Here is a 22,340-nt window from a genome sequence, read left to right as displayed (position 1 = left end):
CCTGTCCCTTCTTTCTCTTCAGTGTTGTCCCCATTCTTGGTGAGACTCTATTCTTGCTAAAATCAATGCATGGGCCACCAAGATGTTGCCCCAAGGGTCTTTTCCTGCAAGTCCATTCCTTACTGTGGGTAGAGTCACCATTACCTTTGTAAACCCTGTCACTTTTGACTAAATTGTTAGCAAGTCCAGAGTTTTCTGCTGCTTTGTCCCCATTCACTCTGAGTTTTGCTAACAGCTTTGCCACCCTGCTCCTCTTCTTTACGAGGCCGTCCGCCCTGAAAGGCTGGGCTCAAGTAGTGCCACTCTCCATGATGTAAGATTAACTGCTTGCACTTGCACAGCCCCCTGCATAATCTGTATCTCTCTTGTACTTTCCACACTGCCAAGTGGCATTATCTGGTGGAAAAGTCTGCCCACCTCCATGTTGGTTTCTGGGTCATTCTTTCCTGGTCTTTGTATTCTCTCTTGTCCACCCACCAGGTAGATACTCAAGAGTGTTTGTTGAATTGATTGTAATCTCAATCTCTGCAGTTCATCCCCAGTCCAGCCAAGGGAAGGCAGGAGGAGACAGGTCACTTAACCTTGGCAGCTTTTTGGTCATTGTTGTTGTTGCTGTTGGAAAAGAAACAATTAGCAAGAACAGGGACCTACCGAAGACCTGCTTGCTTTCCTCATGATCCAAGGTAGATGCCATATGTCTCTTTCAGAGATGGTATTGTGTGCCAGTTAAGGACAGAAGAGCCAGATCTGCCATTTCATAGCTCTGTGATATTGAGAAAGTCCCTTTGATCTGTCCATGCCTCACTTTCCCCATGTGCATCATGGCTGGAAAACAATAGTACCTATCTCTTTGCTTTGCTTTGAGAAATAACTATATTAATAATATTTGTCATTGGCACATTTAAAAAAGTATAAAATAAATGTTTATTACCTTAAAGTTATTATTATCAATAGCCTGTGTCCGCTCCTAGACACAACAGGCCCACAGCTTAAAACTAGAAAAGCTTGAGATGACCCTGATGATGGGGACAACTTGCTTGGTAATCTGCCTTCCTCCCTCCAACCTGAACCTCAGGATTGGAATATGGAGCAAGATGATGAGGGATTAATGCTTACAGTCCTGGGGAAGGACACCAAATGACACGCGTCATACCTTGTTCCTTTTTCTTTTTTTCTTGGGGCTTGAACCAGAGGTACTTAACCACTGAGCCACATCCCAAGCCCTTTTTATTTTTTATTTTGAAACAGGGTCTCACTAAATTGCTTAGAACCTCACTAAGGCTTGTTGAGGCTGGCCTTGAATTTACAGTATTTCTGCCTTGGCCTCCCGAGTTGCTGGGACTACAGGCATGCACCACCATGCCTGGCCATCATGCCTTGTTTCTGTGCATTTCCGTTGACACTGAGACATTGGAATCTGGCTGGCCTGCCTTTTGTGACTTCGCTCCTCTGCCACATACACCCTGGTCCAATCAAGCTTCTTTGTCTAATAGGACATGACCTATCTGATACTCCACTTTTCTTTGTCAAATAGGACATGACCCACCTGATACTCTACTTCCTGTGATTGGCAGGAAATCTGAAAACCCAAGAGGTGACTCATAGCTCTCTGGTCTTCGAGTGACACAGAGCTTGGAGTGACTCCATCCCATACCCAACCTGAGAGTTAGTTCAGCTTCCCTGGCTCCAGCCTCCTCAGCATTCCTCACACCCCCCTCCTCCATCTCTTCATCCCAGGGATAGCAGCTCCTTCTGTGGGGCAGGGGTATGGATAGCTTCTCCACTTCCTTTTATGCTAACCTAATTTGTCTCCTGTGTGGACAGCACAGTCTCCCCAGCAATGTCCAGCTTCCAGATTTGAGTGCTGGTGGTTCTTGTGGTGGTAGGCCAGCCTTCACCCAATCAAATCTGGGAAGTTTTTCCACCAGCCAGATCCTGCTCTGCCCCAAATCCAACAGGGTCAGAGGCCAGGATGAGAGCAGGCATCTGGGCCTGGCAATGGCTTCTAGTGCACTGAGTTCTCCCCTACCAGCTAACCTCCCATTTCCAGGCAGATATTTCCTGAGCAGGGGTTCTGTGCAGGTCAGTCTTTGCAACATGCAAATTTCCTGGGACTGAACTATGTCCCCTGAGAATACAGGAAGTCTCATGTGAAACAGAGAACACAGAGTAGAGGGTGGGAGAGGACCGGGTCTGAGGTTTCTGCTCCCAGTATGTCATGGGTGTTCATGTTTGTGTGTGACAAGTGCAGGCACTAATGGGCAGGGACAGGGGTGGGATATGTACAAAGGGAAGCAGACAGGCAGCCTGAGAAACAGATTGGAGAGGAGAGAACAGGAGGGAGGGAGGCCATCCTCTGCTTGCCTGGCATTTGCAAGCTCAATTTGAGGAGGTAGAGAGTGCTGAGAACAGAAAGTTCCAGAAAGGACTGGACTACTTCCATTTTTAGAGGCTCTCTGGGTTATAAAAGAAGAAAAAGAAATGCCAAAATAGGGCAGCAGACTGTATGATGTATTTTAAATCTTGACTTTTACCAATTAATAATTTTATGCCCACATGCACACACACACATGCACACAGACACACACGTGCACAAATTTATTTGAATGGATTCATGTAGAAAAAATGTTCATGCTCATCTATTCCATGAGCCAGAACCAAGTGGCTTTCTGGTTTGAGGAGTTGCCCAGCAACCTCAGCCTGAGAGATTCTTTAACGGACTTAGGGAGGCAGATTTTATAGACCATTAAAGGAAAAGTCCCAGGTGCTATGTCAGGATAGCTCCTGGACCCTCATGACCCGCTGGGGCCCAGGAGGGGCTGAACAATCTAGTTGTGGAAGTGTCTGGGCCTTCCCAGATGGGTCCATCCAGTCAAGTATCCATTTCACCAGGGAGATAGGCTGTGGGCCCCCAAGAAGACACTCTCTCCCTCTAGGCACCCTAAGTCAGGCCCCTGCAAGTACAGAATGTGTTGCAGGGGAAACTCCTGTCAGGGTCTTGGATTCCTCATCGAGAGCCAGAAGAAAAAGCAGCCCCTACAGAATAGAATGCTGAGGACTCAGGCCAGGCTGAGCCTGCTCTGGGCCCAGGTTGGCAAGCCTAGGCTGCCCTTGTTTTAACCTGCCACATAGCCTTGGGCCATTCTTTCCCTCAGCTGCAGGGTGACTGTATGACAGATAGGGACTCATTAGAGCTGATGCTCATGTGGTGTGAGGAAGGGAAAGAGCTATGTCCCCAAACACACTGCTCTCTCTACTTCCCTTCCACTGATGAGGATGCCCTCCATGGCCAAACTTCCTCTACTTGACCAGGCCTCATCCTTGACCTGCTAAACCATGTTCACCCTGCTATCATTGATGCTTAACTAAGGTCCTCTTAGTAACTGTCCATCCTGGTTTTGTCTCTGTGCCCTTGGCTATAAGTCCCCAGCTGCTCCTCTGTGGTTGGAGTTCAATACCCACACCCCAGCAAGTCTTGGCTTCTTAGTAATACTCTTGAAAAAGCCTCTCCTGTTGAACTCCATCTGTTGTGTTTTCTTGTGCACTCAACACACATAAACTATTAACTCAGGTGCTTCACAAACCATCTTCTCTCCTGCTCTCAGAAAAGTTGCTTGGAAAGCAGATTGAGGTCTGTGGAGACATCACCTGTCCCGCGTGGCCAAGGTGTCCCTGTGAGGTACAAGCTGGCCAGGCTTCCTGTGTTCTGGGAGTGACTTTGCTTCCTAGAGCTCTGGAAAGATAAACCAGGACTTCCTTGAGTAGAGAAAGTGGGGAAGGGCTGGCGGGAGTAGAAAGAGCTCTCAGTAGCATCTCACCTCTCCTGGCCATTCTGTGCTCCCATCCCTTGGAAAGGGTTGTTCCGAGCTTGGTTCCTACACAAGCATTCTCTGTCATTAGAGCCCTTTCTCGGCATATCTATTTTGGAGCTGCAGCTGGTTGCTTCCCAGAATAAAAAGAACTGCGACATGGGGATAAAAGAAGAAAGGAACCTCATGTCCTCTTTGTGTTTTTGCTCATCCCAAAATCTTCCCAACCTCCTCTTCCCTCTTCTTAAAGGTCTTGCCCTAATACCCCTTCCTCCACACTCCCTGCCCTACAGCTCTTCTTCTACCATCTTATAACCATAGAGGTCCTTCATAGGCATATAGGGAACCCTGCTATGGCCAGGCTGTGTCCTGGGCTCAGAGGCTCAAGGCATGTCTACCTGCAAAGACTCCATGTCAAGTGACACAAAGATTCATATACAGATTGAGTGGTCCCTTCTCTGAAATGCTTGGATGCCAAAAGTATTTCAGATTTTGGAATGTTTATGCATAAATAAGAAGAGATCTTGAGGATGAGACCCTAGTCCACAGGTGAAATTTATTTATGTTCCATGTATACCTTATACTCATAGTCCGAGGGTAATCTGAGACAATGTTTGAATGCATCTGCATTTAGACTGTGACCTGTCACATGGGATTGGATGTAGAATTTTTAACTTGTGGTGTCGTGTCCATCCTCAAAAGGTTTTGGATTTTAGAGTATTTCAGATTTTGGGTTTTCAGACTGAGATGCTCATCTTGTACTAAGGACTTAAATGGAAGAATGTAAAAGCTGACACAGCCACTTCCTGCTGCATTGAGGCAACTGAGGTCCCCTCCTGGGACTGCTGTGCTCAGGTTCTCAGGGCTCCTGAGAGGTCAGATAGGGCCATAACACCTGGCCACACAGGCTTTCCTTGGGCCTCCCTCTGTCTTTATCAGCACAACTGTGTTGTAAAAGTCCTTGAAAAGGGAGCTGCAGGGGACAGAAAGATAAACCAGACTATTGTTTGTCTCAGACAAAGCTGTTTTGCTTACCCAGTGAATTTATGGACTGAAATGGCTCCCAGGGAAATTAGGAATGCTTTCTTGAACCTAGAGTGAGAGGTTCTCGTCATGAACAAGCAAAGGAATAGACTTGTGTGTAGACTCATCTGAAGCCAAGTCATTTGTCATCTTCTAGCACCTTCTAGAGCAACTGGGTCTGGAAGCCTGTGGGGACATGTGAGCCTCTCACCTCTGCGTTGGTCCCAGGGTCCTTTGCCCCTGTGCTCAATGTGTTTTTTCTTTGGTGAGTTTTGCCCAACTCCACTCATTCCCTGTCCCTTCTCTGCTATCCTGCCCTGTGGCTTTCCCCACAGGCAGCTTGAGAGCACAGGAGTTGTTAATCCTGGACCCTGGACATGGGGCTTCAGACCCTTGTCCCTCCCCCGGAGTGATCAGCCTCCTCTTGCTGTGTGGTCTCACTTCTCGTCCTGAGCGTCAGGTGGCCTGGGTCCTCTGCTAGCAAATGCAACTCTGAGTAAAGGGGGCAGCTTGGACTTGTGCAGTGGATTTCCTCTCATGGTTTTGTTTTATTTTTAAAGATGAAAACTGTGGTTGGACTTCTAAATGAGCCTTTAGAAACCTCAGTGGATAGCTCATAGCAGAGCGGTCTGTCTGGAGGTGGCCATGGCTTCCCAAGCTGCAAAGGGCCACACTCTAGGCATTTCCATCACCTAGGAGGGTCATAGGTGTGAATTTCAATGTCAGTGGAAATGAGAGTGACTCTTGCATGTAGAGTGGGAGGAAAATGTCAAGATAAGAATGTGGCTCCTGCCACTCTGGAAGGCAGATGGAGATTCCTCAAAAAACTAGGAATAGAACCACCATTTGACCCAGTTATCCCACTCTTCAGCATGTATCCAAAGGATTTAAAATCAGCATACTACAGTGACACAGCCACATCAAAGTTTATAAGAGCACAATTCACAATAGGTAAGCTACGGAGCCAAGCAAGGTGCCCTTCAACAGATAATTGGATAAAGAAAATGTGGCATATATACACTATGGGGCATTACTCAGCCATAAAGAAGAATGACTTTATGACATTTGCTGTTAAATGGATGAATCTGGAGACTATCATGCTAAATGAAATAAGCCAATCCCCAAAAAAACAAAGGTTGAATGTTTTCTCTGATATTTGGAAGCTAATCCATAATAAAGTGGGGAGGAGAAAAATGGAACTTTTGTGGATTAGTTAAAGGGAAATTAAGGAAAGGGTGGGAGGAGGGAATCAGAAAAGGAAAGACAGTAGAATGAATGTGACATAACTTTCCTATGTACATATATGAATACACCACAGTGGATTTCATCATTTTGTATATCCACAAGACTATAGAGTCCTAATTAGAATAAGATATATTCCATACTTATAGAATTATATCAAGGTGTACTCTACTGTGATTTATAACTAAAAGAAAGAAAGAAAGAGAAAGAAAGAAAGAAAGAAAGAAAGAAAGAAAGAAAGAGAAAGAAAGAAAGAAAGAAAGAAAGAAAGAAAGAAAGAAAGAAAGAAAGAAAGAAGAAAGGTTCTAAATTCAAGTGAATTTGGGAGCATATCTCAATTCCACCATTTCTGAGCCCTATGGCCTGAGACCTTACACTAGTTATTTAGTTTCTCTGGGAGTACATTTCTCCATCTGTAATATGAGGATATTAATAGTTTAAAAGAACAGCACATTATTTAACTCAATGCATCACGTTTCTGAGCACCTTTTCTGCACCATGTGGGTTACAGCTTCTGTCACAGTTCTGTCCTGAGGAGGCTTGTAAGTTCTGCTGTTATGTGGATTACCCAAGAAAGCATATAGGCATTGATTAGTACCATGCCTGACACATAAAAGGTGCTTGATAATTGGGTGTCATTTCAGGTACGGTGTCTTTAATTCTCCTTGAGATTAGAAGCAGGAGAGATGGGCCTTGAGATCAAATCTTCTAGAGCTATAGAATAGTGAAAATCATGCCACCTCACTTCTGAGCACCTCAGGGAACAGGGAGTGTGACGTGGGACAGGAAAACCTTCCAGAGAGCTCAAGGCTACAGCTTTTAAAGATTTGAAGAAATGTCACATTGAAAAGGGATTTAAGAGGACAGATATCCACCCACCAGCTAAGAGAAGGCAGGTTTGTGCTGGAGGGAGAAAGGCTGGGACAGAAGGCAGTGAAGGCCCAGGCTGACGGGCATCAGGGGCTAGAGAGGGCTTCATTGTTAGTCTGCAGGCTGCTAGGGGTGGGGGGGTTCCAAACGTTTTTCATGAATGCATAAACTCTGAAAATTTTGCAGAGCACACAAGAGGTAAACTGGAAGGTATTTGGAAACCCAAAACAGACTGTGTAAAAGCCTAGAATGTCTAGGATTACTTTCAATCAGATGCTACAAGACTTGGGTATGCAGACACAATGTCATGAAGGAGGAAGTCTGTACTTACAGATTCCTAGTAATAGGAGCCATACAGGTCATGCAGGGACCCTGTGCAGGTCAGGAGGCTGAAGGAGCATTTATTGCAGTTTCCATGGGAAAGAACAGGTACAGCAGGGTGAGTAGGTTTAGGATTGGCTGGAGTGGGTGATTTCAGCAGGCTCTGGGGAACAGGGGTTTTCCCCAGTTGCCTGATACCTAGCTGGGGTGCTTAGGGTAGGTGGATATTGAGCCAGAAGTGACCTGAGAGTCCAGTCTTACTTCCTCTTCAAAGAGACCTGAGCCCAGGAGAGATTTGAACCACTCTGTTCAAAGTTTCATGGTTAATTAAACCAGGTACCTGGAACTCAAGGCTTTCCCAGCATTCCATGAGGTTGGAAGGCACTGGAGGGAGCAGGCATGGGGTCCTCAGTTATGGGAGTGCATGGACACTGTGATATAGAGGCTCAGAAATGCCTCCCAACAGCAGTATTGCAGCTCCGTGGGGCACTAGGAAGATGTGGGCAATAGGAAGGTAGGGGCTGTAGGGCAGACCCTGCCAGACTAGTGATGCTGCCCTAACTCTAAACCTGGTCTGGACACACAGGGAATTCTTAGAACCCAAAGTCTTAGAGCCTGGATGCAGCCTGGGATGAGACCTCGATCCAGTCACAGCTGAGCCCTGAATCAACTGCTTCTGCTGAAATGAAGATCCTTTTCCCCACACATTTATTCTGACCGGTACGTCTAGGGTAGTTATGTGTTTCTAATGATTTTAACCAAGAAACATCTGAACTCTGGAAACCAGCAGACCAGATGCTCTCTGAGATCCTTTGATCTGGGCTACTCTACATGGGTAAATCATCACCGCTGAACCACAGAGAGGGCTGGACAGAGGAAGCTATGCTTGAAGGTCACAAGCCACTAGGCCCCAAGGGCTGAGAAGCAGAACTCCTGCCCCTGGGGCATTGCTCTTCCTCTGCCCTGCAGCAGCCCCTTTCTCCCTGAGCAATGAACTGGGGATGCCCATTGTACGTAAGGTGTGCCTATTCACATGGACATCTGGTGCAGCGTTTGCCCACATGACCTCTTTTTTCCCAGAAGGGCAGTGGGCTGCAGCGGTGAGCAGGGAAGCCTGTGCTCTGGATCTTCCTTACCCTCACCTGGCACACAGCCAGGCAATTAGACACTTGACAAATGATGGCGATGTTGACAGCCAAGAATAGAATACAGAGTGGGAGGTTATTCTGCTCAGCCAGTGCTGTGGGCATGAGGTGGATGTGGTTGCTACCTCAGCTGGAGGATGAGCAGGGAACAGAGTTCAGAGTGAACAGAGCACCAGACAGGAGCCACACATATGGGCTGCAAGGCCATGGGTAAGAATCAGGGCACGCGAACTTCAAGGCTGATTGAGCACCCAAATCCCGAGACCCCAAGACCTAGGCCAAGAGAGGAGGAACTACAGGACAGGTTCAGGCTGGGCAAATGTGGGCAGGGCCACCAGGCATGGCTGTCTTCCTGGTCCCTCATGGGAGTGGCCTTTCAAAGCTTCTAGCTGTCGTCACTGATGTCACCAGATCTCATCAAAACTGATGCCTACAGGTATCTTGAGGTTGGGACTAAAATGCATATGAATAGCAGATGGTCCTGGTACAGAAAGATCTGTGAACCCCAAACCTTTGTGCTTTCTATAGTTTTGTGTTTAGAAACAAAGACTGGCTGTGCAGAGCCAGAGCATGGAGGGCCAGACTCAGACCCTGCACTCCAAGGCAGCCTGTGCTGGAAGTTGTGGAAAATTCCTTCAACACATTGTCATGAAGACCTCTCTGGCACTGAAAATGGTCCAGCAGTGGAATAGATGGCTGTTCTCAACAAGTTGGATCCCTCTGTCCAAATCATTTATGCAGATTCTTGAAGGAACCCGAGGATCTGTGATCATGACCAGTAGCTGGCATTGGAGACGTGTAGTTTACAATTAAGTGCTTTATATACATGAGTATTGCTAATCGTCACAACAGTTTTAGGACAGACAGTTTCACATGCCCAACCTCAGTGGACAAGCACACTGAGATTTGGGGAGGCACCAGGATTGTCTCAGAGGAGCTGACTGATGAGTTTCCTCCATACCCAGAACGGTGGAACTTTCCCTATCTAGAGTCTCTCCCTAAGCAGAGCCTGAGAGGCTTCTTCTTGCTCAGTTTCTGGCTCCAGTTGAGTGTAGGTCTTAGCCCTTTCTGAGCTAGTATCTCCTCCCTATAAAGGGCCAGCATCATCTCCAGAGAGGGGAGGGAGGAGGGAAGCTACCATAAGCAATGTGTGAGAGGGAGAGCATTTGTATTGAGGTCACCATTAGATGAAGACTCAGGGCCTGGGCAGGGAGCACATTGGCTCAGGCCAGAAGAAGCCTTTCCATGAGGGCAGGGCTGGGTAGAGAGATGCTGGATGTGGTAGAGAAGCTTCTGGAAAACAGCCCTCTTCTGTTTAACTCTGTACCTAGGATCATCTGTACAGTCAGCCCCGAGGGCTCACATGGTCTCCAGTAGCCACCAGGGGCATACTTGAGAAGGTGGGCCTCCTGACAAGATCAGAGGTCCTTTTTCCTATGGCAGCAGAGGACCCCTACTCTGTTCCCTAAGGCCTCAGCTTTGTGCCTTTGGAAGTCACTTAGCATCTCAGCTTCAGTCTCATCTGTGAACAAAGGAAGTAAAACATATCACCTGGAACCCCTTGAAGCTCCAGTTCCCACTCTCGAGGAGCTCACAATCTTCGTTTTTTCCCCCTTCTCTATATCCCAGTATCGTACATCTTTCCTTTCCTAACTACCCCTTCAAGTCTTTTTTCTCTTGGCTAATCTCCTCAATTCTGAGATGAGAAAAACTGAGTTCCAGCAGATGGACAAATGTGATGTCTTGCCAAAGTTATCTGAGTATCTTTCTGGATTGTCAGTTGGATGTGATTCCAAAGAATGTAAACTCTTATCATTTTCATGACTGTGTGTGTGTGTGGGGGGGGGCACATACTAGAAAATTCCCAGTCAGCAGAAAGAGAGCTTACTCCCTTTGGTGGTTCTCTAACACCTGGATGTGGACATACATCCGCCCAACCCCCCACTTTCTTCTGCTTGCTCCGCCAACCTTGTCTGCCCTGGAAGGCGACCCACATGCAGTCCCCTGAGCCTCTGGTCTCTGTTCTCTCCCTCTGGCCTTCAGACTGTAGAGCTGTGATGTGGGTTTTTTTCTGACCTCCTGTGTTCTTCAGAAACCTCAATGAATGAGAGCTGAAGGAAGAAAGGCCAGGGACCGTGACACCAAACACCAGCTTATATCTGATGTGAGCTGAATTCATGACTTTGACAGATAAAACCCATGATTCTGACTGCTCTGTCCCCAGCTTGGCTGCAGAGCAAATGCAACTGCTTGGGGGCTGGAAGTAGGGCCTAGGACCCTCATTATTTCCAGACTTGGGTCAAACTTATCTAAAAGAGAGCTAAAGTGATCCTTCACCATTGAAACCAAGCCAGCGTTGATGAGAAAAATTTAATTTCCTCTCTACTACAACTGCTTTAATTTCTCTATTTCTTCTTACTATAAAACTGAATTGTAAATATGCATATTGTCAGCTTTTTGTCTCTGTGACAAGAACTCGAGAAAAACAAGTTAAAGGAGGAAGAATTTATTTGGCTCACAGTTTCGGAGGTTTCAGTCCATGATTGCTGGCTCCATTGCTTTGGGCCTGAGGTGAACTAGAACATGATGGTGGAAGGCTGCAGCACAGGAAAGCTGCTCAGCTCATGGCAGCTGGGAAGCAGGCAGAAACAGAAGAGAAGGGGTAAGACTCAGGGACGAGGTGTAGTCCCCAAGGACATGTCCCCAAGGAAACACTCCCTCCACCAGGTTCTACCTCCCACAGCCTCCTCCACCTCCCGGGATCCTTCCAGCTATCAATGGATTAATTCACTAATGAGGTCATGTTCCAATAACTTCCAAAAATATCCCACCTCTGAACATTACTGCACTGGGTTCCAAGCCCTCAACTCACAAGTCTTTGGGGAACGCTTGATATTTAAACCATAACACCGTGGAAGCACATTTGTATAGTGACTGTGCCTATAACATTTGGAGTTTGCATATTCCTTTAATTGAATATGAATTACTTAAATTGAACCATCTGCTTATTAATTACTTAATTATTAATGAGGCTTTGTACCCAGGTGAGATGGTACTATGGCAAAAACATGATGTTGCTTCTATTTTTTTTTTTTTTTTTTTGGAATGCTAAGGTATCTGTTCACAACCTCCCATTCTCAGGGTCTTGCTACACAAATTGTGGTCCACAGGCAAGTCTAAGGGTTGGTTCTTTTCTGCCCAGCCCTCTCCCAAGTTGAAACTTTTATGCCTGGCTCTGGGTCCATGTGATCATTTTCTTCTATAACTCTTAAAACCCCAAGAGTTGTCTTTCTACTGTTCGCATTCAGGAGAGTGTCAATGAGGTTTTCTCTTTTATTTCACTCTCTAATCAGAGAGGAAAACTACTAATCAGCCTGAGCAATGGTGGGAAAGTTGCTGGAGAAGAGCTTTGTGCTGGGAGGTTTCTTGGCTCTACACCCAGACTCTCCACTTGGAACTTTCATGGCTGGAGTTTCAGAAGACCAAAGTTCCCCCAAATTTTCTAAGCTGTGAACAATTGAAACTGCTTTTTTCTCTTTCTGCCCATTTCCCAATAAAGGGCTTGGGTAACAAGAAGAAACTAAAATAGAAACCAGCACTGTACTCTGAAATAAAAGGTCCAGAGACACACAGGCATTTACCAATTATAACCCATTAAGATCTGTTGCAACACCAAGCTTGGTGTGGACACCACCCTGCACACTGAACGTGTGGTTCAAAGGAAGGGATGCACAGTGAGGGGTCTGCCACCTGGGAACTGGGAGACCCCAGTTCCAGCTGAAAGACTGCACCACTTAATCTCTCAAACTCGGTTCTCACCAGTGAGGCAAGGACTAGAGCAGTAGCTCCTCACTCTCATTGGGCAGGCATTTATCATCACCCCCTGGAAAATGGGGAGATGGTTGTCAAAGGAGATAGAACTTCTAGGACACAGAATTTGTAAGCCCTAGAGGTCTAATGTACTGTGATTAATCACACTGTATTATGTACTGGATATCTGCTGAGAGTGGATCTAACATGTTCACACACACACACACACACACACATACACACACACACAGTAACTATATGGAGAGATGAATATGTTAACAACCTTTATCACAATTATCAGTTCACTATGTATATGTATAGCAAAATATTACACATTGTACGTATAATTGGACATATAATTTCAACTAATTTTTTTAAAAAAATAAACTTGGGCATGGTGGTGCATACCTGTAATCCCAGCTACTTGGGGGACTGAGGCAGGAGCAACTTAGCGAGATCCTGTCTCCAAATATAAATTAAAAAGGGCTGGGGGATGTAGTTCAGTGGTAGAGAAACCTTGGTTTCAATCTCCATTACCACATTTTTTTAAAAAAAATTAATTAAAAACTATTAAGAATCAAAACCAGGCTTGATGGCACATGGCAATAGTCTCACCACATGGGAGGCAGTAAGAATTGCTTGAATCTAGGGGTTTAAGGTCAGCCTGTGCAACATAGCGAGACTGTCAAAAAATGTTTTTTAAAATCACAAATAGAGAATGCTGAGCCCATCCACACAGGTCTGCACTCCAGTATGGAGCTCAGGCCTGGGAGGTCCGAACTTCACCTCCCCCGGTGACACACTGATCATGTGGTTAGGGGGAGGGATGTATAGTGCTTGTCCAGGTTATGTTTCTAACCTGGAAAGTTTAGAATCCAGAGCCTCCAGGGCACTTTTCTGGGTGTGCTGTGGGGCAAGTCCTCCTGGGTGAAGAGGCCTGGACTCTGGCTTACTGCCAGGCCCTTCATCACTGCGGGTCGGGGCGGCAAAGTGCCCTCCTCTGGAGCCCTGTCCAACTCCATTGGAGTCCCATTTCTGCTCTCCACTTGCTGTGTGACCTTGGGAGTAATCTGCTCAGCCTCAGTTGCCCCATGGATGAGACAGGGGATACCAGTACCTCCCTGTTGAGCTGTTATTAGGACAGAATGGACTCATGGTGCAGGTGAAGTGCTAGGCTGGTGCAGGGCAAGGAAAGCGCTCTGTATAATTTCTCAGAAGTGAGACCTTTGACAGCAGGGAGGGGTGAGAGAAGGGCCCAGGTGGGGCTAATGTATGAGGGCTGGAGAGCGACCCACAGTCGCAGTGTAGGAAGGAATTTTGAAACCTTGCAAGACACTATGGGTTCCTGACACACTATTTAGAATCAGGGATAACTCCTGTGGTCTCAGTCTCTCCTGCCAAATTTCACTGAGATGTCTCTGCATTGTTTACCACAAACCTGATTTTTTTGATAGGATCCAGAAATTTCCATTGTAGGTGCCATATGTGCTCTCTAGTCTAGCTTTGTGGCAAGAACATTGGCCACCCTCTCCATGGGCTGCATGAAGAGCACAGGAAATCAGACCACAAGAAAAGGCTCTAGAGGCAGATGCACAGGAAAGGGGGACAACTTTATCCTTGGGAACAGACTGTACATTTTTTTAAAATATATTTAACCAGTATAACAGTAAGAGAACTAAGATCTTTCAATTGCATGTAACTTTAAATATAGATTGTATTTGTAGTTATAATAAGTATGTAAATTCCATTCTCTGTCACTTTACATTTTTATATAAATCTTTTCATGTGCAACTATTCCCCATATTCTTTTCATAGTATATCATGATTGGTATTGCTTAGCTTTTCCTCTGAGAATTTCCCTGAGCACTTTGTCTGGGTTCTCATGATTTCACTATGATCAGTGGTACAGGTGTGGACATCTTCATGCAAATGACCCACACCCTCTGTGCAGTATGTTTCCCCCAGGTGGAGGACCAGGTCAACATGTAAGTTATTTTATATTTAACTAAGTTGTTCTTCAGGAAGCCAGTGTTGAGTTCATTGGCAATTGTACCAGTTTCATCATAAGCCATAAATGTAGGTATTTTTTTAAATATTATTTTTCTTTAGGTCTCTTGACTTGTTTGAGGAGTTTCTAGTGATTCCTTAAAGTATTTTTTTCAATTGCAGTTTTAAACCCTGAGGGGTTTCCCATGTATTTTTCATCTTCCCATGTCTTTCAAGACACAGGTGGTGTCCTGTTCGCTTGACAGGGCATCTAAATTGGTGTTTTATCCAGGTCTTGTTAAAGTGAAGGCTGATTGCTGCAGTGTACAAATGGGGGCATTGTCAAGTTGGATGTTTTCGGTGTTTGTTTACATGAAGCAAGTTTTTGGTGTAGACTGCATTTGCAACGAGTGGCAGATTGGAGGCTGGCAGGTGGAGATGTTTGTTCAAGGGATGTTTGTGTTGCTTCTACAGAGGTGATGGATGCACAGGACAACACCTGTGCTGTTAGACCTGTGTTCGTGCTTTTGGATTTTTTTAAAAAAGAAAAGTACTGAGTCTTCTTTGAACCACCAATTGTTTTGGGTTATTTCTTAAATGTATCCTATGAGATGCCTTAAGAAAGCTCTATGCCTACGACATTACCACACCAATTAATAGTATTGAAAGCCCACATTTCTTCCAGGGCCACATGGCTAGATGCTGATGAGCTTACAGTGAGCAGTTAATGTTCTATCAGAATTCTGGAAAGTTGGTTCCTCTGAGCGCTTCTTGGGCACAGAGACAGAGGTGTGGGCGACCTGAAGACTTAGGTTTTGTATGATGTGGGGGTAAGATGGGAAATCTGAGTTCTGGTCCAGGCTCTGCCACTTAAGAAAGGAGGCCCTAGGCTGGCTGGCTTTATTGGGTCACTTTTTCTTATCCTAAAACTGGGAGGGACATCTGCCTTGGCAGACATCAACAAATTAGCAAGGGTACAAACCCATTAATGGGCAACTGTCATTCAGTTGGCCTTCCGTGTCTGAGGGTTCTGCATCCATGGGTCCAACCAACTGAGTATTAAAAATGTTTGAAAAAAGAAAAAACCCTCACCTGTACTAAACATGTACAGAGTATTTTTAACTTGTAATTATTCTAATTATTCCTGAAATAAAAGGGTAAAACGACTATTGACATAGCATTTACATTATATCAGGTATAAGTCATCCAGAGGATGTGCTTAGCTTAGATGCTAGTACTGTGCCATTTTATATAAGGGTCTTAGATTTTGATTATCTGCAAGGTTCTGCAATCAGTACTCTGCAGATATTGAGGAATAATAGTATATAGATATATATATATATCCTCCTCCTTTCTTTCCTCTGTGTGTTGCATTTTATTTTAAACCTTGACCTGATTGAAGAAATCAGATTCATCTTTTTTTTTTTTTACATGGCAGCTCAACCATCATAGGAAATCTGTAATACATCCTGCCTTCCCAAGACTCACTTCTCCCTTTGGTCTCAGGGGTCTGCATCTTGCGCCAAGGTCCATAGCACCCAAGGATCCAATTTTCACACCTAGAACACAGACTCTTAAGCCTCTGGGCCCTTAGAAGGCAGTGCTGAGCTGGGACCAAGTATGCAAAGCCCAGGAGAATTACTATTCTCCTTTTTGGGGTTTTCTAGAAACCCCAACACTGCATTAATGTTTTGTTTTGGGCACACATCACGGTGACTAACAGTGAGTTTACAGTTAGCTTTAACCCTATTTTTTTTAAACCATACTGCTGCTCAAACCACATCTTCCTCATCAGAAACTGGGGAGAACTGTATGTTGCTGTTTGCCTTTAAGAAGGCTACATTTATTCCATTTTCTAAGTTACATTTTGTTACATGGGTATGTCCTGCCAGCTTGTGAGGACTTCAGGGATCCTTTATTTATTTATTTTTAGTTGTAGATGGACAAACATCCTTATTTTGTTGATTTGTTTTTACGTGGTGCTGAGGATCCAACCCAGTACTTCCTACATGGGAGGCAAGCACTCTACCACTAAGCCACAATTCCAGCCCCTGGAATCCTTCTTGATCCATGGCATGAGTCATAACTTCTCCCAATCCTTTACTCAACTTGCTGCCTCTCATTGGATGACCACAAACTCCTTCATACAAAGTTAAAAGGTACACATGAGGGGCATTTAGAACAACAGTTGGTCCTTCAGGTTAGCATGGATATTTGATCCATGGATATTTGATCAGCAGTCTTGGAAGAAACCATTCCACTACTTATGAATTTTCCTGCTTATCATCTGGCCTTCTCCTTAACTTTTCAAGCAAATGGGGAAGAACTCAGTCAAAGATCCAGCCAAAGCATTGATTCATCATGGCACCAAATTTCCCTGCCTGACCACCAACTCTAAATCCTACTCTCAGAGGGACATGAGATTTTTTCTGGGTTTGGTGGCAAAAGCTGAAAGCATGATTCAAAGTGGAGAGTCTACTTTGGGGTTAGAGACGACAAAGAGTGTGGCTTTGAAAATTACAGCTTCTAGGAGATTGGACAGTAGCAAGTTCCTTGCAGAAGGGCCACCTCTTGAGTTGTGGAGCTTCTGTGTCTCCTATACTTCACTGTCTTGCTGTGCTGGGTGATAATACCACTATAGGAACAAATGGACATCAAGGGTCAGATGCTGGCTGGAGACCAGTGACCCAGAAATCTGCACTCTTTGCCTGGGTTCTCTCACTGTCCTTGCAGTGGTGGGCTGTAACCACCTCTCATAAGTGGTTGGTGCCCATTTCTCTTCAATTCTGCTTTCAGTGAGGTTACTCTTGTAGCTTAAAATTGGCCAGAGAAACTTAGATCAGAGAAATTGTCCAATGCTACAAATTGAGGCCTCCCCTCTCTGGTTTGCCGGTGGCTAACATGCACCAACCTATACTAATGGCTTCACTATCTCCCAGCTCACCCTGGTGCTCATCTGTTGCCAGATTTATAATTTTAAGATGAAAATCTGCTTTTCAGCAGAAGGAAGCTCAAATTTCTTAACATACTGCCATCTTCTAGCCTTATTTTCTGGCAACTCCTCACCTATTCTCTTTCTCAGGCTGACATCGGGTCATTTGGTTTCCTCATCTTGCTTGGTCTCCAAGCCAGTCCTCAGCCCTGTCCTGAGGTCCTCTTGTGCCAGGCCACACTGTGGCTGGTGTGTGAGTGTGTCTTTTCCCTCTGTTCTGAATGAGAAGGGTCTGTCTGTTAGGCAGAGACCCTATTCCCTCTTCTGCTTATCCTCATATTTCCAAGCTCTGGCATGACTCCTGAGACACAAGAGGGTAGATAGGGAGAGAAGGGAGGAGAGGGCACAGGGGAAGGAGGGGAAGAATGCAAGAGGAAGGAGAAAAGCCATTTGTGAACTGCCAGATAAAGAGCAAGGGGATTGTGTATTTTCTGAAGGGTCTAGAAAGCAGTGGAACCCAGAGATCAAACAGGAGGAGAGCTAAATCTGTCCAGCTGAGGGAAAAGGCCTTGAACTGTCAAGGGAAGCAGAGGTCCCCTCAACAAGGAAGAACAGGGTAACGTATCTCATTGCACGCCTCCTGCCCTCCTGAGTCGGCTGACCCCTGGGTGGGCATGTGCTGGCAGCAGAACTACTCCTGGTGGATAATGGGCCCCGGGGTGGGAAGCCAAAGACGTGGTAAAGTCTCAACAAATGCTTTTAAAATTATTCTGAATTATAGCTGGCAATAATCACAACCTTTCTGGCTCCTTCTTTCACAAGGTAATGGGGAGGGATGCCTGGAGAGGAGGGAAGGGATTAGCCCAGTGCTGGGCTCAGGGGCTGGCAGCAGAATGCTGCCCTGCAGGAACTGGGGACTGAAAGGGCTTGGGCAGTGAGGGGCACCACTTGGAGCCAGCAGGGCCCAACCTTGCCCAGAGACACAGGAACGGCTCCCTGACACTGCAAAGCCACTCACAATGAGTTAAGTGGCTGCACCCAGCAGGCCTTTGTAATAAGAAAGACCTGTGTACCCCATTATGTTGATGGGGAAATGGCAAGAGAAGTGACTCAGATAGAGAGGAAATCAAGTGTGCCTCTCGTGACACTCTGACTTCAAGGGACTGGTGCTCCATCTGCCTTCTGTGAGCTTCCTTCCACAGAACATGCTTCTGAGTGCTCAAGCCAGAGCAGTGACCTGCATGTGAGCAGAGCAGGAGGGAGGGTGACCTTCCTAGGTGGTGGGTGGAGAGAGGAAGATGGGCTTTGAGGTGAAGGCCGCCTCTTAGCTCTGGAAGCTGAAGAGGCTGTGGTGACCACTCGGTCCCTCACTTTACAAGGCCAAGTGTTCTTTTAAGAAAGGGTCTCAGTAGTATATTTCCAGTTCTTTCTTCTGCCAATTTATAAGTATTTTTTAAAACATATGAGCCAGGGACTTTACTGAAGTATCCTCTGATTCTCCAGAAAAAATTCTGAAGAATTCAGCCTTATGCCCCAAAAATGGAAACCAAGGCCTAGAGGGGTCAGTCACCTTGTCCAGATGCACAGCTGGTAAGTGGCAGACATGTCCAGCCCAAATTACCAAAAACTATTTTTCTCCTTTCATCAATGAATGAGCATCATAAATACAGGAAAAGGTAGACAGCATAATGTTAGAATAGGATTGTCCTTCAAATTGAGCTTTATGATGAATTTTCTGCAGTGTCCTTATTTTTTCCATTTTTCCATGGACGCGTGAAAAAACATCAAGGCCACCATCAACCTACCAGCCACTGTTGGGGAGCCTTATGTTTCCAGGCGTCAGAGCCAGTAGTGGCAGAGCTGTGACATTACCCCATAACTGTGGTAGCAGGACATGACACCTGCTTCCAGCATTTGGTAATTAGCATTAGTGAGAAGGGAGGTGTGACATCACGGAGAAGGCTGACACAGCTGATTCATTCAAACCTGGATTTAAAACCTATGTCCTCAGGGCCTCCATGACAAATCACTAGGACATTACTTACTGTGGACTTTGAAGTCAGGCAAAATGTCTGCCACTTACCACCTGAGTGATCTGGACAAGACTGTAGGCCTGTTTCTTCTCTCAGGCACTACACAAATATGACCTACCTGCAGAATTTTTCTGGAAAATCAGAGATTATTTATGTGAACTCCCTGGCATTCAGTACATGTTCAATAAGGCATAGCATTACCCTACAATGTCTTCAAGGGCATGAATTCTCTTTTTCTGTGATGTTTACCCCTGTAGCCCTAACATCTTCTTCAGGCCAGGAGCACCTGTGACATCTCCAAGGGATGTACACCCTGCCTCAGTCGCCTTCAGGCAGGTAAACATCTTGCCATTCAGGAAGAGCATAATTTATCTTCTTCCTGAAGCTTCTTGGACTTGAACAGCCTCTTTGAGTACCCATTGCAAGTTAGGGCCAACAAGTTCTTATAGCCAATCAAGACCTTTCCTGTTTTAATCTGGGCCCATTTCCTTGTGTTTGTTATTCTTTGACTGTGACTATGGCAGACCTGAGGGCTGGAAAGCAAGTTGGAGCCCAGCATGACTCAGGACCAGGGTTTTTGCTAATGCCACAGCATATAGGCGCCTCTGACACCAATCAATGGGTCTGAGGCAGACCAGGACAAGGGAGGAGCAGGAGCCAGGGCTGGGAGAGCCAGGAAAGAGGTCTGGAGAAAGGGGCAGGGCTTTTGTCTCACACATTGAGGGTCAGAAGAGTGCAGTTATAGAAAACCAGAGATGGGATATTGATGAGAAATTCAAATATTCAGGCAAAATTCAAAGGAACAAGCAAGTTTGCTTATCAGGAAGAGGAGCTGGAGCCTTCTAGAGGATTGTGCTTACCTTTACTTGACTCAACTTTCAATGATATATGTTAGTATCTTGAAATAAGCCATGGAGGGAATATTTACACCATGGAAATTGGCAAATGCTGGTAATCAGAACTCTTTTTTTTGTTGTTGTTATAGAGAGCCATTGGCAGGAGGAACAATATATGGGAATTGTTTTAGTCAACTTTTTCACTGTTTTGACTAAAAGACCTGACCAGAAAAATTGTAGAGGAGGAAAAGTTTATTTGGGGCTAACGGTGTCAGAAGTCTGAGCCCATAGACAGCCAGCTCCATTCTTAGGGGCTGGATGTGAGGCAGAACAACATGGCAAAAGACTGTGACAGAGGGAAGAGGCCCACATGGTGATCAGGAAGCAGAGAGAGACTCCACTCACCAGATACAAAATATATACCTCAAAGGCATGCCCCCAATGCCCACCTCCTCCAGCCACATCCTACCCATCTTCAGTTACCTCTTAGTTAATCCCTTTCAGGGGATTAATTTACTCATGGGTTAAGCTTCTCAAACCCCAATTATTTCTCCTCTGAACCTTCTTACATTGTCTCACACATACGTTTTTGGGGGACATCTCACATCCAAACCATAACAGGAACACAGGCACGATTTTGGAAAATAGGCAGCTAATAACTGTGATGAGACTCGCCATTGGATGCTGTTAATGAACATCAATTTATGTTTTCCACTTCATTATCACAACCTTTCCAAAAGGAAAACAGAGCAGGTAGCCATGTCCCCATTGGATAGATGTGGAAAATGAGGCAGAGAGAGGTTAAGCTACTTGGGTTAGGTCCTGGAAGTAGTCAGAGAGTGAGGTGGAACCCAAACACAGGCAGAGTGAGCATGGGGAGTGTAGAGGAGTGAGTTCTCCAAGACCCCAAGGACAGGTAGCCTGGATCTTTCTTGTGTGACTCCTCTCAGGTACTCTACTTCAGAGAGTTTGGGGAGTTCATTACAGATCTGTATCTACTAGTGAGAGTTTGGGGCACCCTTGAAGAAGCAAAGTGCATAGTTTACACTAGGGCTCACTCCTGATGCTGTACTTCCTATTTCTTGGACAGAAGCATAAATACCTGTATTCACAATTACACTACCATAGTGAATAGTTTCACTGCTAAAAATTCCTCATTCTCCACCTATTCATCTCCCTTTCCCCCAACCCTGGAAACCATTGATCTTTTCACTGTCTTTATACTTTTACTTTTTCTGCAATGTCATACAGTTGGAATTCTACTTTGTAGCTTTTTCAGATTGACATTTTTACTTAAAAATAAATATTTAAGGTTCTTCCATGTACTTTGTGGCTCCACAACTCATTTGTTTTTAGCTCTTACATTTCATTGTATGGATGTACCACAGTTTGTTTATTCATTCATTCACCTACTGAAGAGCATCTTGGTTACTTCCACATTTTGGCAATTAGGAGTAATACTATTACAATTATCCCTGTGTACATTTTTGTATGAACATGTGTTTTCAATCCCTTTGTGTAAATACCAAGTGGCGTGATTGCTACATCTTATCATAAGAGCATGTTTAGTTTTATAGGAAACTGTGAGGCTATTTTCCAAAATGGCAGCATCATGCTGCATTCCCACCAGCAGTAAAGGGGAGTTCCTGTTGCTCCACATTTTTGTGTCTTGTTTTCTCTTGAGTTTAAAAGCACTATCTGCTTTTGTACCATCAGCTGTAGCAGCTTAGGCACAGAAGCACCTATAGGTCTAATACCGTCCCCTCAGACTTTGCCCTGTCCCTGGACCAGGCATGGACTTCAAACTGTCCCATACCACTCTGCTTCCACACTCCACCTGCCAGTAGATACATATAACACTGAAGATGGAGTTTCCCCAGCTCCTACCAGTGAGATCTCTGAATCATATAGACATTTTACTCCTAAAATATTCTCTCTCATATTCTTACCAGGATATTTTAGGAAGTCACTGAAGTGTCTTGTGTGTGCTCACTGGAGCATCACCCTTTGGTAAAAATGCTGGCTGGGTTGAGGTGACACCTCTTAGGGCTCCCAAAGCTTCAGAAACACCAATTCCCTTCATGGAGGCTATCTGGGAGCATGCAGTATAAGCAGCAGATATGGGTACAGTGCCCTTCTTTCCAGCTTTGAGAGCATGTTCTTACAAGCATGACATTTCAGCATTACAGGTGTCCAGGTTTCCCAGTGGCCATTGAGAAGCCAGGCTGTCAGCTTTTTTTTTAGAGTCCTAGGAGTTCTGTCTTAGTTTGGGCCATTATACAAAGTACCATAGACTGGGTGACTGGAACAACAAGCATTTATTTCCCACAGTA

At 45.3% G+C, this 22,340-nt stretch overlaps 1 pseudogene; it reads right to left on the bottom strand.

The window, feature by feature from the left end:
- Positions 1-15,722, bottom strand: part of LOC143410727 (centromere protein N-like) — a 59,038-nt pseudogene extending 43,316 nt beyond the window's left edge.
- Between the last annotated feature and the right edge of the window lie 6,618 nt (positions 15,723-22,340).

The sequence above is a fragment of the Callospermophilus lateralis genome, chromosome 11, assembly GCF_048772815.1.
Source record: "Callospermophilus lateralis isolate mCalLat2 chromosome 11, mCalLat2.hap1, whole genome shotgun sequence".
Lineage (NCBI taxonomy): Eukaryota > Metazoa > Chordata > Mammalia > Rodentia > Sciuridae > Callospermophilus > Callospermophilus lateralis.
This window is presented reverse-complemented; position numbering and strand designations above follow the sequence as displayed.